Raw genomic sequence first — 15628 nt, forward strand, 5'->3', positions numbered from 1 at the left:
TTTGCATTTCTAAAATTGGCTCAAGATAAGGTTTTGTGGAGCAGTGGTTTTTTGCACATCTCTGAATTCCGGGGTGCCCATACTAGCATGTGAATTGCAGGGCATTTCTCAAATAGACATTTTTTTACACACTCCCTTATATTTGGAATAAAAAATGCAGAGAAAGATAAGGGGCAATAACAATTGTTTTGCTATTCTATGTTCCCCCAGGTCTCCCGATAAAAATGATACCTCACTTGTGTGGGTAGGCCTAGCGCCCGCGACAGAAAATGCCCCAAAACACAACGTGGACACATCCCATTTTTTGACAGAAAACACAGCTGTTTTTTGCAAAGTGCCTGCATGTACATTTTGGCCTCTAGCTCAGCCGGCACCTAGGGAAACCTACCAAACCTGTGCATTTTTGAAAACTAGAGACCTAGGGGAATCCAAGATGGGGTGGCTTGCGGGGCTCTGACCAGGTTCTGTTACCCAGGATCCTTTGCAAACCTCAAAAAGTGGCCAAAAAAACCAGGTTTTCCTCACATTTCGGTGACAGAAAGTTCTGGAATCTGAGAGGAGCCACAAATTTCTTTCCACCCAGCGTCCCCCCAAGTCTCCTGATAAAAATGATACCTCACTTGTGTGGGTAGGCCTAGCGCCCGCGCATGGAAATGCCCCAAAACGCAACGTGGACACATCAAATATTTTGAAAGAAAACAGAGGTGTTTTTTGAAAAGTGCCTACCTGTAGATTTTGACCTCTAGCTCAGCCGGCACCTAGGGAAACCTACCAAACCTGTGCATTTTTGAAAACTAGAGACCTAGGGGAATCCAAGATGGGGTGACTTGCGGGGTTCTGACCAGGTTCTGTTACCCAGAATCCTTTGCAAACCTCAAAAAGTGGCTAAAAAAACAAGTTTTCCTCACATTTCGGTGACAGAAAGTTCTGAAATCTGAGAGGAGCCACAAATTTCCTTCCACCCAGCGTCCCCCCAAGTCTCCCGATAAAAATGATACCTCACTTGTGTGGGTAGGCCTAGCGCTCGCGACAGGAAATGCCCCAAAACGCAACGTGGACACATCACATTTTTGGAAAGAAAACAGAGGTGTTTTTTGCAAAGTGCCTACCTGTAGATTTTGGCCTCTAGCTCAGCCGGCACCTAGGGAAACCTACCAAACCTGTGCATTTTTGAAAACTAGAGACCTAGGGGAATCCAAGATGGGGTGACTTGCGGGGCTCTGACCAGGTTCTGTTACCCAGAATCCTTTGCAAACCTCAAAAAGTGGCTAAAAAAACAAGTTTTCCTCACAATTCGGTGACAGAAAGTTCTGGAATCTGAGAGGAGCCACAAATTTCCTTCCACCCAGCATTCCCCCAAGTCTCCCGATAAAAATTATACCTCACTTGTGTGGGTAGGCCTAGTGCCCGCGACACGAATGGATCACACAAGGTCAATGGTAGTCCTTGCTTGAGGTCTACTGTTAACCCTGGAGTGATTCATTCCTGAAGCAGGCACTAGGCGCAGGCACACAAGCGGGGTTGTGTTTTTATCAGGACAAGTGGGGAAACACTGGGTGGTAGGAATTTTGAGGATTCCTGCAGATCCCTGGACTTCTGCTCATTGGAATGCAAGGAAAATGTGTTTTTTAAGCACATAATGTAATTTCAAGGGGATTCTAGGTGAAGGAAAACTGGTGAGAGCCATGCAAGTCCTGCACCCTTGGACTCCCCTGGTACTAGTTTGTTAAAGTTAACCCACCACTCACACTGGTTGGTTTTAGCACCTCCAGAAATTATGGTTTCAAAGCATGATTACTTATCAAAGTATCTGAATATTGAAACCAAGCCTTCTGAAGGTGGGCCATAAAGCCGCTTCCAGGCACCAACCTCTTTATGGTCCATTCACACGCCATTCACGCACAACAAACAACCCTTTCATATCGCCAGCCACGGGCCCAATCCAACCAACCACTCCACTCACATTAACTTACCGCTGCCAGACAAGGGCCCATCACATTCACACGCCACAGAACGGAATAAGTTTGACTACATTTTACCACCTGTCAAGTAACTGCCTCCTTCTTCCTTAACATTACCAAATGCATGCGTAACGAATCTTTACTAATGACTCCTGTGACAGCCACCTGAGGCTCAGGAAGACATGTTTTTCATGCGCCTTTAACGCACTTTCTATGCTAAATCCAACTCCTTCCAGTTTGTGGATGCAAGTTGGGGGTGTCCGAGTATGCCGTACAAAGCGATTCCTCGAACTGAGTGAGCATATCAACCTTTGAAACTAAGGGAGACATGCTGGGGATTTCTCATGCTGTTACCTAAAGAGAAGGTCATAGGCTAACTGCCTCCTTCTTCCTTAACATTACCAAATGCATGCGTAACAAACCTTTACTAATGACTCCTGTGACAGCCACCTGAGGCTCAGGAAGACATTTTTTTCATGCGCCTTTAACGCACTCTCTGTGCTAAATCCAACTCTTTCCAGTTTGTGGATGCAAGTTGGGGGTGTCCGAGTATGCCGTACAAAGCGATTCCTCGAACTGAGTGAGCATATCTACCTTTGAAACTAAGGGAGACATGCTGGGGATTTCTCATGATGTTCCCTAAAGAGAAGGTCATAGGCTATGGAAAAGGGTAGTGTTTGGTACATAGGGGAGTCCATGAGAACGTAGCATATGTCCCAGCCAACATTATGTGCAGTGATGTGACTATAATGCACTTATACAGCAAACTGAACATCTACTAAGTTCTGATGGAGGATGAACATGAAAAGCAGGTCAAACACTGACCTATACAAGTCATTCTCCTTCAGTGCTGGGATGGCACCAATGGGTTTGAATCCATAGGTGTAGATGATGTACATCTGTACTACCTTTACTATCTGCCTTCTACCTGTGCAATAACCCTGTGAAGGCACTCCTACCATAAGCTTTCCTTACCCATCCATGTCTCTGTTCTCATCAGAGTCCTGGATAATCCTGTATAATAGGCAAGTGAACCTATACTAGTTTGTGGAAGCAAGTTGGGGGTTTCCAAGTATGCCATACAAAGTGATTCCTCGAACTGAGAGAGCATATCTACCGTTGAAAGTAAGGTAGACATGCAGGTGAAGAAAGGGTACTCCGTGGCAATGTGGCATATGTTCTGTCCACTAGTATATGCAGTAGGGGGAAGAAAATGCATGTTAATTGAACAGAACACCGACCACGCCAAAAGGAAGTCCATGATGAAGTAAAATTCTGTGGCTCCTTGCCTAACGAAGCAGTGGCCCATGGACGTTCGGTATCCATGCACTGCCACTGAAAGGATTACCCAACAGCAGCTCAACCTCAGTCAATTTCCCAGAACTTTGCTTTAGTATGATACAACGTAAAGCAAGTAGGGATACAGAGGCCTGGTTGTGATGGACACTGGGGACAGTAATACCGACTCTCCTGCCGCTTTCCATGCTTTGAGCACACTTTACAGCGACAACATGGACGATCCTTTTTAGGTGTTTTAGGTATGCGATCAGCAAAGTGTCGCTCCTGCAGCCTTGCCACATCCTCCCGAACATATGAGGTGGAGGCTGCTGCTTCTTCTGTAACAGCAGTGAGGCTTTCAATTACAGACAACTGGAAGTCAAGGAAAGTCATGAGTCTTCCTGTTGTTGTCTGAGGGTAAACAACACACGCATTATATGTTGCCATCTGAATCAGGTGGGTAAACAGTTTCTTGTTCCAAGTGCGAGATTTACGACATGCATTGTATGGTTGAAGAACCTGGTCGTTCTTGTCCACTCCACCCCTGTACTTATTGTAATTGAGTATTCAGATGGGCTTGTGGACTTCGGCCATCTGACCCCAAACCGTGATGGGAGAAGTGCTCTCATCATGAATTGTAGTGAGCACGTATACATCACGCCTATCTAGGAACTTGACTGCGAGCAGTTCGTTAGAACGCAATGCAGTACTCTGTGATTTCTGGAGCTTCTTGCAAACAAGCTCCCGCGGGAATCCTTTGCGGTTACAACGAACTGTACCGCAGGCCACAGTGCCAGCTTTGTAGAGCTCACTGAACAGCTCTACTCCTGTATAGAAATTGTCCACATAAAGGTTATAACCTTTGTGAAGAAGTGGCTGGACAAGTTCCCATACAATCTTACCTGAGACCCCTAACGCAGGAGGGCAACCTACAGGGTTTAGGGTAGAATCCTTCCCTGTATACACTCTCAGGCTGTACACATAGCCAGTAGAGCTCTCACACAGCATGTACAGCTTTATGCCATAGCGAGCTCTTTTGCTCGCAATGTACTGTCTGAAAAGCAGCCGTCCTTTGTACAGGATCAAGGACTCATCGACTGCTATATTCTTTCCAGGAGTATAGATCTCTGGAAACCTGGCAGACAAATGTTCCACGACAGGCCGAATTTTGAACAACCTGTCATGATCTGGATGGTCCCGGGGCAATGCAGCAGAATTGTCATTGAAATGCAGCATGCGCTGCAGTAGCAAAAAACGATCTCTGCTCATGTATGGTGCGAAGATGGGAGTTACCCAAACCGTGCGAGTCGTTCAGTAGGACTGCAAGGTGGGTTTCTGCACTACCCCCATTTTGAGAGTAAGGCCCAAAAATATCTTCAACTCCGCCAGCGAAGTGGGAGTCCACTGGCGTGCCCTAGAACTTGCCCCTAGAGTGCCTCCGCACTCCCTCAGAAATTGGTCTGCACGCAAATTTGTTTGCTGCACAACTTTCTGAAGAAAGTCAACATCCAAAAACAGATAGATGTAGTCGACTGGCAAAAAGTTAGCTGTATCGACTTTACATCCAGCGTCACCAGTAAAAGGTGGAATTTGGGGCTGAACCAAACAGGGGGGCTGCCAAGAGAGCACTCTCTCTGTGCTTGCGGCAGCAAGCACGTGCTCTCTGGGTTCGGCTAACCCAATGTGGTCCCGCTGCCCAGAATGTGCTTGCGAAGGGACAGCATGGATGTCATCATTGTCTCCTTCACACTCAGTGGAAGAGGTGTCGTCAGATGGGACTCCGCCGACTGAAAAATCACTCCCAGAATCTGCCCCATTGTCCTCTCCCTCAGATGCTGTCTCAGTGTCTGCTGTCTCAGTCTCTGAGCCTACATCAGAACTGTCCTCCATAACCCGAGCTAGGGCTTGATCAGCAGTCATCCAACGAGACGCCATCTCTGCAACTGGCTAAACTGTCCCTCTAAATTACTAGCCTACGTAGAAGGGTATGTTTGTTGTGTACAACAGGAAATGTCGTCACCTTACCTTCGCTTCTTCTCCAATTCTGCAGATTCTCTGAAAACACTGAAAAAAAACAAAAAAAGAATGTATTACTTCACCTTACCACACACCCTGTGCAACAGTCATTTTTGGTGCTCTGCCTCCCATTACCTCCTCTTCTAATTCCCTCAGTACTACCCAGCAAAAGTGCCACTCATATCTCCATAGTCCCCCTGGCATTACATTTGTTTTAAAGCGCAGGTAACGCTTGCCTTTACTAATCCACTCAGCTACTTTATGGCAACTGCCACTACAGAAAAGACATGCATGCATGCATATATATATATATATATATATATATATATATATATATATATATATATATTGTGTGAACAAGATTCTCACCCCACTCCACGAGGTTCAAATTGGCATCTTTTATTGCAAGCAACAGCCACGTACGCGTTTCGACTCTCAAGGAGTCTTGATCACAGTAAATGAGTCCCTCTTTTCTTTCATTGTTTATACTTGCAATAAAACATGTCAATTTGAACCTCGTGGAGTGCGGTGAGATTTTTGTTCACAAAATATTTTCGAGGTTGCTCTCCTCCATCACTGAGCACCGGCAGTGGAGTGCGCTGCGCAACAATCTTTTTAACCAATTTGTGTTGCATATATATATATATATATATATATATATATGTTTAGAAACAAAGTGATTGAAGGGTTGCTGGGCGGCACACTCCACTGTCGGTGCCCAGTGACAGAGAAGACCAATCTAGAAATTATCTAATGCCGAAAAATTTCACCGCACTCCACGAGGTACAAATAAACGTGTATTTTATTGCAGTCAATAACCACCAACGTGTTTCAACTCACCAAGGAGTCTTGATCACGGTCCTCGTGGAGTGCGGTGAAATTGTTCACCATTATAAAACAACACACACAAGAATAACAAGCATTTACAATGCAATGGGTCTCGCATCTGCTCGAGTTAGAGCTATTAGCATTATAAGCTCCTAACCCAACTTTTCTTGCCACATAAATTGATAATTGAAAGTTAAACTCTTTCACATAAGAGAGCCGATTCACAGCGCCACGGCCACCATGAGCATCATGTGAAGAGATACACAAAAGGAAAAGAAGTTTGCTCGCAGTTAAACGTAACAGCAAAAGTGCAATTAGCCATGTACCAGGGGCGATGGCCAAGGCGGTAACAAAACCTCCCCAAGGAGGGACAAAGGTAAATCATTTTCCAATGTAATCAAAGGATTTTTGAAGGGCAAGCCCACGAACGAGTGGTAGTGATGGGCGTGAGGTGGGCGTTGTTAGAAGCCCAGATACACACCAACAAGTCAGAAAAGCAGCACAGGGGCGCTGCAATGCTTGTCCTGAAAAAAAAAAAAAATATATATATATCTATATCTATATATATACATAAAAATATATATATATATATATGTGTATACATATATACACATATATATATGAGAGAGAGAGAAAACAAGACACTCATGTCACAAACCTTTTTTTTTATTTATACATGTGTGCTTGCCCTTGGCAAAGCACACATGTATAAAAAAATAAATGGCCCCATTGATGGTCACCCTAAGGGCTGACCACCAACAATTTGTTTTTGTTTTCTGTTTTTTACCCTGGGGGGGGCGATCGGCCCCCCCAGGCAAAACTACACGTTTTTTTTTCCCCCTGGGGTCGGCCCGTGTTCCAAGGGCCGTCCCGCCATTTTGTTTTCAATTTTATTTATTTTTTTAACTTTTTTTTATAATGTGGGGGGCGCGATCGCCCCCCAAAACCGTGTAAATAAATAAATATTGCCCCGGGGGGGCGGCCCTTTTACAAGGGGGCTGACCCCCCCAAAGAAGATCCCTGGTGCCTAGGGGCGTTTCCTGGACGGTGCCAGGGAGGCATCGATGGAAAGGGGAGAGCTTCCCCTTTCCATCGATGCCTCCCTGGCATCTGGGGAGGCCGTTTTGGCCTTTTTTTCCCCACCGGAGAGAAAGAGAACGCTTACCTGCTTCTCTCCTTCTCCGGTGGGGAAAAACTGTGACGTCAGCGCGCCGCGGGGCGGGAGGGGGTCGGGATGGAGACGCGGAAGCTCTTCCGCGTCTCCCACGGGAAAAAATAAAAAATAAAAAATCCTCTGGTGCATTGCACCGGAGGATTTTTAACACCCTCCCTGGTGTCGGCCACTGGTCGTGACCCGCACCAGGGAGGGAGTGTGGGCGTCGGCCAGTGGCCGACGCCCGCACCTAAAAGGTTAAACGACATATAAATATAAGCATGCATATAAAATAAAAAAGTAAGAGAGTCGGAAAGGGATAGTCTGTAAGTAAGTATATTTCATTAACATAGTTAATTAAAACCTGTGCCAATTTTAGAACTCGTCACATAATCGCACCAAATAAATGCTCGCACATGCTCTCAAACTGGCCATTAAATACACACAATTACAAGAAATAAGGAAAAACAGTCCCCGCTTGATTTAATTGGTTTTACCATTTGATTAGGCACTGTGCACGTGGGTTGACCCCACCTGATTGTTATAACGCTAAAAACATTTCTTAAGATTAAGCTAAAAGCGGGGACTTGAAACCAAGCACTCGTTTGTTACCGTATGTCTAAAATGACAGTGCAGCCTAGTTTGATTTTCATAAAGTGCAGTCAATGTAGAGTGACGCGGAGCATATTAATTCAAGTTCCTCGATCCAAACTACTTGGGTACTCATCAGACGGAGACCTTGACCCTTCTAACTCTAAAAAGGATTTTGGTTTTACTCCACCCACGCGGTTTCCTATGGAATACCAATTGAGTACCCATCAACATGGGCCCATAGACATTTGAAACAACAGCACGCTGATCAATCCTAGCTATGTTCTACCTTACTCAATTGTTTTCAACAGTTTTTTAAAAGTCTGCACCATAAATGTAGTCCCCTGACAGGCAAAAGGAGTTGAGGTGCCTCCTAACCAACTATTAACAGCTGGCCTACATGAACGTATGCCCTGAGACCTAAGAATATGTTTCAAATACATTTTTCTTTGTTCTGCCAGCACCAGACAACCACAGAAAACATGAACAAGTAACTCTTGTTTATACCCACAGAGGCGACAAGATTGTATTATTGACTGCTGCTTCCATGAAGGGACCATGTCTTTGGTTTCGATCATACCATACCTACCATACCTTAGGGGTGGTCCGGACTGATGTGGTGACTCCTCCTTGTTTTTCCTAATTATCCACCTGGACTTGCCGCCAAAAGTGGGGCTTTGTCCGGGGACTGGGCATCTCCACTAGCTGGAGTGCCCTGGGGCATTGTAACATGAAGCCAGAGCCTTTGAGGCTCACCGCTAGGTGTTACAGTTCCTGCAGGGGGAGTTGTGAAGCACCTACACCCAGTGCAGGCTTTGTTTCTGGCCTCAAGCAGCACAAAGGCTCTCGCCCCGGGGGGGTCAGAAACTCACCTGCTAGTGGCAGGCTGACATAAATCAGTCAGCCCTACACTAGAGGACTGGGTAAAATACAGGGGGCATCTCTAAGATGCTCTCTATGTGCATTTTCTAATAAATCCAACAGTGGTATCAGTGTGGGTTTATTATTCTGAGAAGTTTGATAACAAACTTCCCAGTATTCAGTGTAGCCATTATGGAACTATGGTTTCGTTTTAAAAACTCCCAAACCATATACTTAATATGGCCACACTGTATTTACAATGTCTAATAATGGACTTGGACACTGTAGGGGCATATTGCTCATGCACCTATTCCCTCCCCTGTGGTATAGTGCACCCTGCCTTAGAGCTTTAAGGCCTGCTAGAGGGGTGACTTACCTATGCCACAGGCAGTGTTTTGTGTGCATGGCACCCTGAGGGGGATGCCATGTTGAATTTGCCTTTTTCTCCCCACTAGCACACACAATCTGCAATGGCAGTGTGCATGTATTAGGCGAGGGGTCCCTTAGGGTTGCACAACACATGCTGCAGCCCTTAGGGACCTTCCCTGGGCACAGGGCCCTTGGTACCACTGGTACCTTTTACAAGGGACTTATCTGTGTGCCAAGAGTGTGCCAATTGTGGAAACAATGGTACTTTTTAGAAAAAGAACACTGGTGCTGGGGCCTGGTTAGCATGTTCCCATCACACTCTTAGTCAAGTCAGCATCAATATCAGGCAAAAAGTGTGTGTGGTGGGGGTAACTGCAACAAGGGCCATTTTCCTACACCAAGTATTTGTATGATGGAGCAACCTCCACCTGAGTTCCGTTAATGAACCACGTGAAAGACTTAAATTTCAGCCAATCGGACCACTTTGGTTTTGCTCAAATTTAATTCAAGCCCTTCCTTAACTATATAGTCAGTGAATGCATCAGTATTGTGCTGTAGTCCAATCGTTGTTTGATTGAGTGATACAATGTCATCTGCATACTGTAACCATGCAATTTCTTCCAAGGCCAAAACGGGCGTATGACTGTTAACAGGAGAAAGAGCGTTGGCTAAGTCTGCAAGGTATAAGTTAAATAGCGTGGGGGCTAGAACACATCCTTGCTTTAGACCATTAGAAGTTTGAATTCTGTTAGTGACCTGGCTACCTTCTCTGATTTTAACTCACACCCAAGTGCCTGAATATAATTCCATCATTGCACTCAGCAGGCTACTGGAGAGGCCCCACCCTTTCAGTTTTTTTCATAGGCGAGATCTTGGAACACAGTCGAAGACCGACTTAAGATCAATAAAACAAGAAAAGAATCTACTTTTCTTGTGTCTAGCCTTTATACCTAACCAGAGCAATGCAGCCAGGATGGGTGAAGTCCCCATGCCTACTCTAAAGCCCGTCTGACTTCGTGGTAGCAGCTGTTTCTCTTGTATCCATACCGATAGTTGTTGCAACAGACAATATGCATGAAGCTTTGCTTCAACGGCAATCAAGGCTATTAGCCTGTAATTTAGTGGTGAAGCAGGATTACAAGTCTTGTAAATCGGATAGAAGATGTTGCCTTTTCAAGCGTCTGGCAGGCGCTTTGTGCTGTGGAGGTTGTTAGAAAGAAGCACCATAGAGTAAGCCCAATATGATGCATCTCCTCTAAAAAGGCCTTTTGGGATTCCACTCTGGCCTGCGGCTCCTTCTGTTTTAGCTTCTTTATGATGCCTATCAGCTGTTCAATATCTATATCCATAAGAGCATGGTCTTGAACAAGATGAAGCTGGGAGGTGTCTGTTAGCTTCATTCTAAAGCCAAAGTTGGCCGAACTTGAAGTACCATGACTTACAGCCGGAGAGTCCTCACTCTTCACCTTTTGGTCTGAGGATGAATACAATGCTAAAACGTGGGCTTCTAAAGTGTCAGCATCTATACCTGCATTAGAATGTTGATTTTGTCCCTGGACCAGCCCATTCACCAATTGCCAGAACTTTTTATTATTCTTCTGTTTATTGGATATCAGGAGCTTAGACCACAGGTCTTCATAATACCGCCCTTTTTCCGTCCAGCAGTCCTTCTTGTATTGTGATCTCAGTCTGAGGAGCCTTGTTTCATCTGGGTTCTTGTCCTTGTCCCATCGGGCTTCCTTTGCCACTTTTTTTGTTTGACGTGAGACTTGTTTTTTAAATTTGCGCAGCGTCCTATTATACCATGGATGCCCTTTAATAACACCCTTAGCTTTTTTGTTTGCCTCAAATGCAGTACTTTAGAGATGATTTTTTATAGGAAATGTATTCAGTGGTCGCATAAGTGCTTCCATGCCTTCACTCGTTTTCTTGTTCTCAATGCTGCTTATTACTGCTTCCTAAATTCTTTCTTGAGCTCTTCTATTGACCCTGCACAGCAGTACACTTCTTCCATCACTTTCTCGATTTCCAGCCCCTGTCATTTCAACTTTTTTATATTATGAGTCGTCGGGGCAGCAATGATAATATTTGCAGACAGTAACCACTTCCATTCAAGTAGTATCTTTATAGTTGTCTATAGATTGATCGCTCTCTCGGCGTACATGAATATTGTAGGTGGCGACTAATGGCAGTGCTGCTTCACTTATTAACACGAAGTCTATTGTTGTTTTTTTTTGTTCCACTAGAGAAAGTTACAGGTGTCTGTAGTTGCAATGGGGCAATGGCCAAAAAGGCAATGCTCTGTCATTACTGAGGTGGGGAATATAAGGAAAAAGAGGCAATATCATACATTGCCATGGTTTAGAGGGGTGCAGAGCATGACAGAGACAATGCATTTTGTACAGGCCACTAGAGAGAAGGCTGAAGGGTGTTAAGATCATAAAAGAGGCCTCAGTGTCCAGGGTATGCCAAGACGTGGGTCCCTTCCTCACTATGCCACTAGATTCAAGCTAGCTTGGCTGAGGAGGGGTGATACACCGAAACCAGTCCAAAGTTGCTTGTTTCCAGACCAGGAAGAATGTGGCCTGGCAGTTCGGGCAGGACAGTTCCCATGGGGAACAGGGTCAAGACTTATTTTCATATGGCTGGATCCAAACTGGGGTGGCATGGTGAGTAAAAGAACAATGGATTAAACCTAGATCTGTGACTGGGGGTGAGTCTTTGAAGAGTTTCAGCACTCTATCCATCATCTTTTTGTGTTGCTAAAGATCACAAAAGAGACTGCACATATTAGCCCTTAAATGATACCTTTAATATCTGGCTAAAGACCAGCTTTAAGGGAGGTACAAACACTGGAACAACAGTCATAGGGCGAGTCACCAGAAATGGCTGGCTCTCTCTTTAATAGAAATTGTGGGTGGAAATGTGAGATATGCATGCATATAATTACAGGCCTTCCCATGTAGCGTGAAGTTATGCTGTGCTTTTTTCTTTGGGTAAGGTGGATTTTATCGCTTAGTTCAATAGCAAGGAATCTTCACCTAATTCATAATCTTTTAAAGACTCCTTTTCACTGAGCAAAACCTTGTAAGCTCTGCAGAACTTTTTCAAGAAACCAATACATATGTACAACAAGCATTGCCAAAGCCAAAAGGTCTGGCATTGGCCACTAGCCTTTTGACAATCCCTGGTTTGTTTTGTCTAGGTTTCTGCAGAACCTGATTGTTCAGGAAGCTTCCAGGCCTTCATCAATCTAAAAAACAAGATTGGTTAAAGGCACAAATGTTTTTGGTCTCAAAAAAGCATGCAATCAAATTACTCACTGGCACTGAAAGGAATGACTTTGTATGTGGGTGTTCTTCGTGTGAAAGGGCGGCATAATGTAGCTCAAAGTGAAGTCATCCTTCCTTTGAGATAGAAGGTAATAAAGGCAGAAGGCAAGAAGCAAGGAAAGAAGGCAAAAAAGAAAGATGAAAAGGAAAAGAAAGCAAAGAAAGAAGGAAAAAGAAAGTGGCAAAAATAAAGAAAGAAGGAAGGAAAAAACAAGGAAGGAAGGGAAGAAGAAGCAAAAAAGGAAAGCAGAAAGAATGAAGAATAAAGAGAAAGAATACAAAAGAGCAAGGAAAAGAAAGAGAGAGAAACAAAAAAACAGTGTTGCAAAGACGGAGCACACTCTTGAGCTTATATTCGGAGTTTGTGTGAGCTGCTTTTTGTATTGCTTTTGTATTGCAAGAGGCTCTGTTAGACAAAGAAGATCCACTCCAAAAGGAATTTACATCAGCATTGGCAGAAGGCAGGAACTGATAAAGATGGCACATGTCCTGTGTTCACATCAAAAATATCCCGCTATCAGATCAGGCTTGAAGCACAAATGCAACATTAAAGTAATTATAAAGTTAAAACAAAACCACTGGCAATGAAGGGAACTACTTTGTGGGTGGGTGTGCACATTGCCAGAGAGCAAAATGCAGTCACTCAAAGTGAAGTTAGCCAATGGCTTAAGTAGGCTGACCCACTGCTGCATGCTGTATGGGGTAGTGGGTAAAAGCAAAATGTGAATGACAACAACAGACCAATGGAAGAAGAGAGATGACTGAAACCCCCTTCAACTAAGTATTATTGTACCTACGCTTATGGTAAAATCAAAAGGTCTTGACTGACTTTGGACCCAAAAAAAAAGTGAATGGAGCTTAGCTCGTGAACATTGCAGAAAATGTATATTATAACTTTGGTCCTGATTTAAATCTCGGTGGAGGGGAATACTCAATCACAAACATGAAGGATATCCTGTCTGCCGTATTACGATCCCGTATTATCCTATGGAGATCATAATATGGTGGACGGGATATTTGTCATGTTTGTGACAGAGTATTCCATCTGCTGAGATCTAAATAAGGCCTTTTGTGTTGAAACACTATAGGATAGAAGGTCAAGTTTACCCTTTTTTACATCTTTTAATAAATTAAGAATGCTTGCTCTGATGGACAACTATTATCAGGAAAGCTGTTAATGTATCTTATGCAGTTTGATGAATCATTATTGCAGTGGGTAAAAATGCTAGTTGCTATTTACTTTCAGGGTACTTTCTCCTTAGCCAGCTTCTCACTCTTTCTTACAGTGCTGCACTGTAAGAGGAAGCACATGATTCTGGGTGATTTGTCTGGGATTCATACTGCATGCTTATTTTGTGCTAGTGGTTGGCGGTTGGCCCAACAGCACTCATTTTGGTGACCAACACTTATTTTTCTCATCAAATATTGACTGAGAGCAAGACAGGGGAAAACAGACAAACAGGAAAGAAGGAGGAATAGAGAGACAGAAAAATTGGCACAAAAGAAGAATGCAAGAGAGGGCAAGAGTGAGATAAAGGGACAGAAGTAGGCCTGGGGTGAATTTAAGACTTCTCAGCCTTGATATTCACAGTGCCAACGTTTATTAGCACCGACCACCGGCTTCTGAGTACAGCTTTGGGCAATGGCACTCATTTGATTACACATTGAACACTGTGCACGACCAACATAGATTGTTTTGGCTTGATTGCGTAAGTCAGTTAATTCCATAATCTTCCGCTTCCTCATCTAGCTCCCTGTCCCAAATTGGCTCCTTCTGTCGAGGAAGGCCACATCATTGCAGTTATAAAGTGTTAAGTAACATCGAAGCTGAATGCAGTTTGAGCCCTTGGTTAGCCAATGATTGAGAATTGCCTCCTTCACATGTAATAATAAAAATGCCTGGTACTACTGAGCTGCTTATTTAAACGTCACTAGTAAAAAGGCCACATTAGCAAGTACATTTTTAAAAATATTTTTTTTTACTGGCGGCCACATTCAAGTAGTTGCCTGTCTTCGTTTGATTTTTGCAATAAAATAATATCCTTCGCACCAGTTTGTCAAGGTTAGGAGGCGTAATGGCATGCCACTGCGTGTGAATACTTCTTTAAACAAAGCCCCTAGAATGGGTAAACGTTGCCTTGCAGACCATGAAATTATTGGCATACCTAATTTAGAATATCTGGATTAGTATCATGGTTTTGTGAAAATTGTACTATGAAGTCCCCCATTTACCCATGCTTTTAAACTTTTCTCAGGGGAGAACATTCTCCTCGTGAACTACGGTAGAGGGAATCGGGTTTGGACGATTCACTTGCTCACCCCATTCAAGGTAGGTGTTTACACTTATTTCCATAGTTCTCCAGTACCCATGCTCGTGTCCTCCCCCACATCCTTTCTAACTCCCTGACCCGAACAGAGTAGCCGTTATTGATTAGCACAGAGGGAAGGTGGCTTCTGCTTTGCAGAAAAAGTATGCGTGTTTTATATTTACATAAAACAAAGACTAATTTTAGTTTTTACGATAGTCAGAGGAAGTAGAGTTGATGTTCCAGTAGAAAAACCTCCTCAGCTGCCTGTAGATTTACCACAGTTCTGGGTTTTCCTCACCAGCCAAGCTTTTTCACTGTTTGGAGATTTAGAGAGGCAGTTTAGTTAGGGTTCAGAGCTATGGGGATCATTCGCCTCCCCCTCCCTCTAAGAGCGAAAATGTGACTGTGGCCTCTGCATTCGATAGTAATTCTCGATTTCACCTCCATTTGTATCCCTCTACAAGATCATACAAATGCTATTTTGAGAAAGAAAACAAGACATAGCTGTTGTTAGTGCAGGAGGTCTAAGGGCACAAGGTCGATTCTCGAGAGGGTCCCACTGCACTCCTTACTTGTTACCTTTTACTACCTTGAGTATCGCTGCCGTTTGAGGCAGTCCTGCACCATGTGATGGCTCGGTGAGTTGCCCTTCCACCATCTAGAAAAAGTGTAGGTCATCATTTTAAACCCCAGCATAGTTGACCTAGCCTTCCATCCATCTGACGTTGGTAAATTGAGTACCACTTGAATAAACTCGTTTCATGCCATTAAACTCCCTCTCAATGACAATTCCACCTGAAGGAGTATCAAGTGTGTCCGTAAAACCTCAAAGTTGACTCATATCGAGTCAACGACTCAAATGACTAATGTTTTTTAAACCCTGTAGTGCAGTGCACAAGGTGCGCTGTTTGCATTATTCCTACAGGTGAA

The sequence above is a fragment of the Pleurodeles waltl genome, chromosome 9, assembly GCF_031143425.1.
Source record: "Pleurodeles waltl isolate 20211129_DDA chromosome 9, aPleWal1.hap1.20221129, whole genome shotgun sequence".
Classification (NCBI taxonomy): domain Eukaryota; kingdom Metazoa; phylum Chordata; class Amphibia; order Caudata; family Salamandridae; genus Pleurodeles; species Pleurodeles waltl.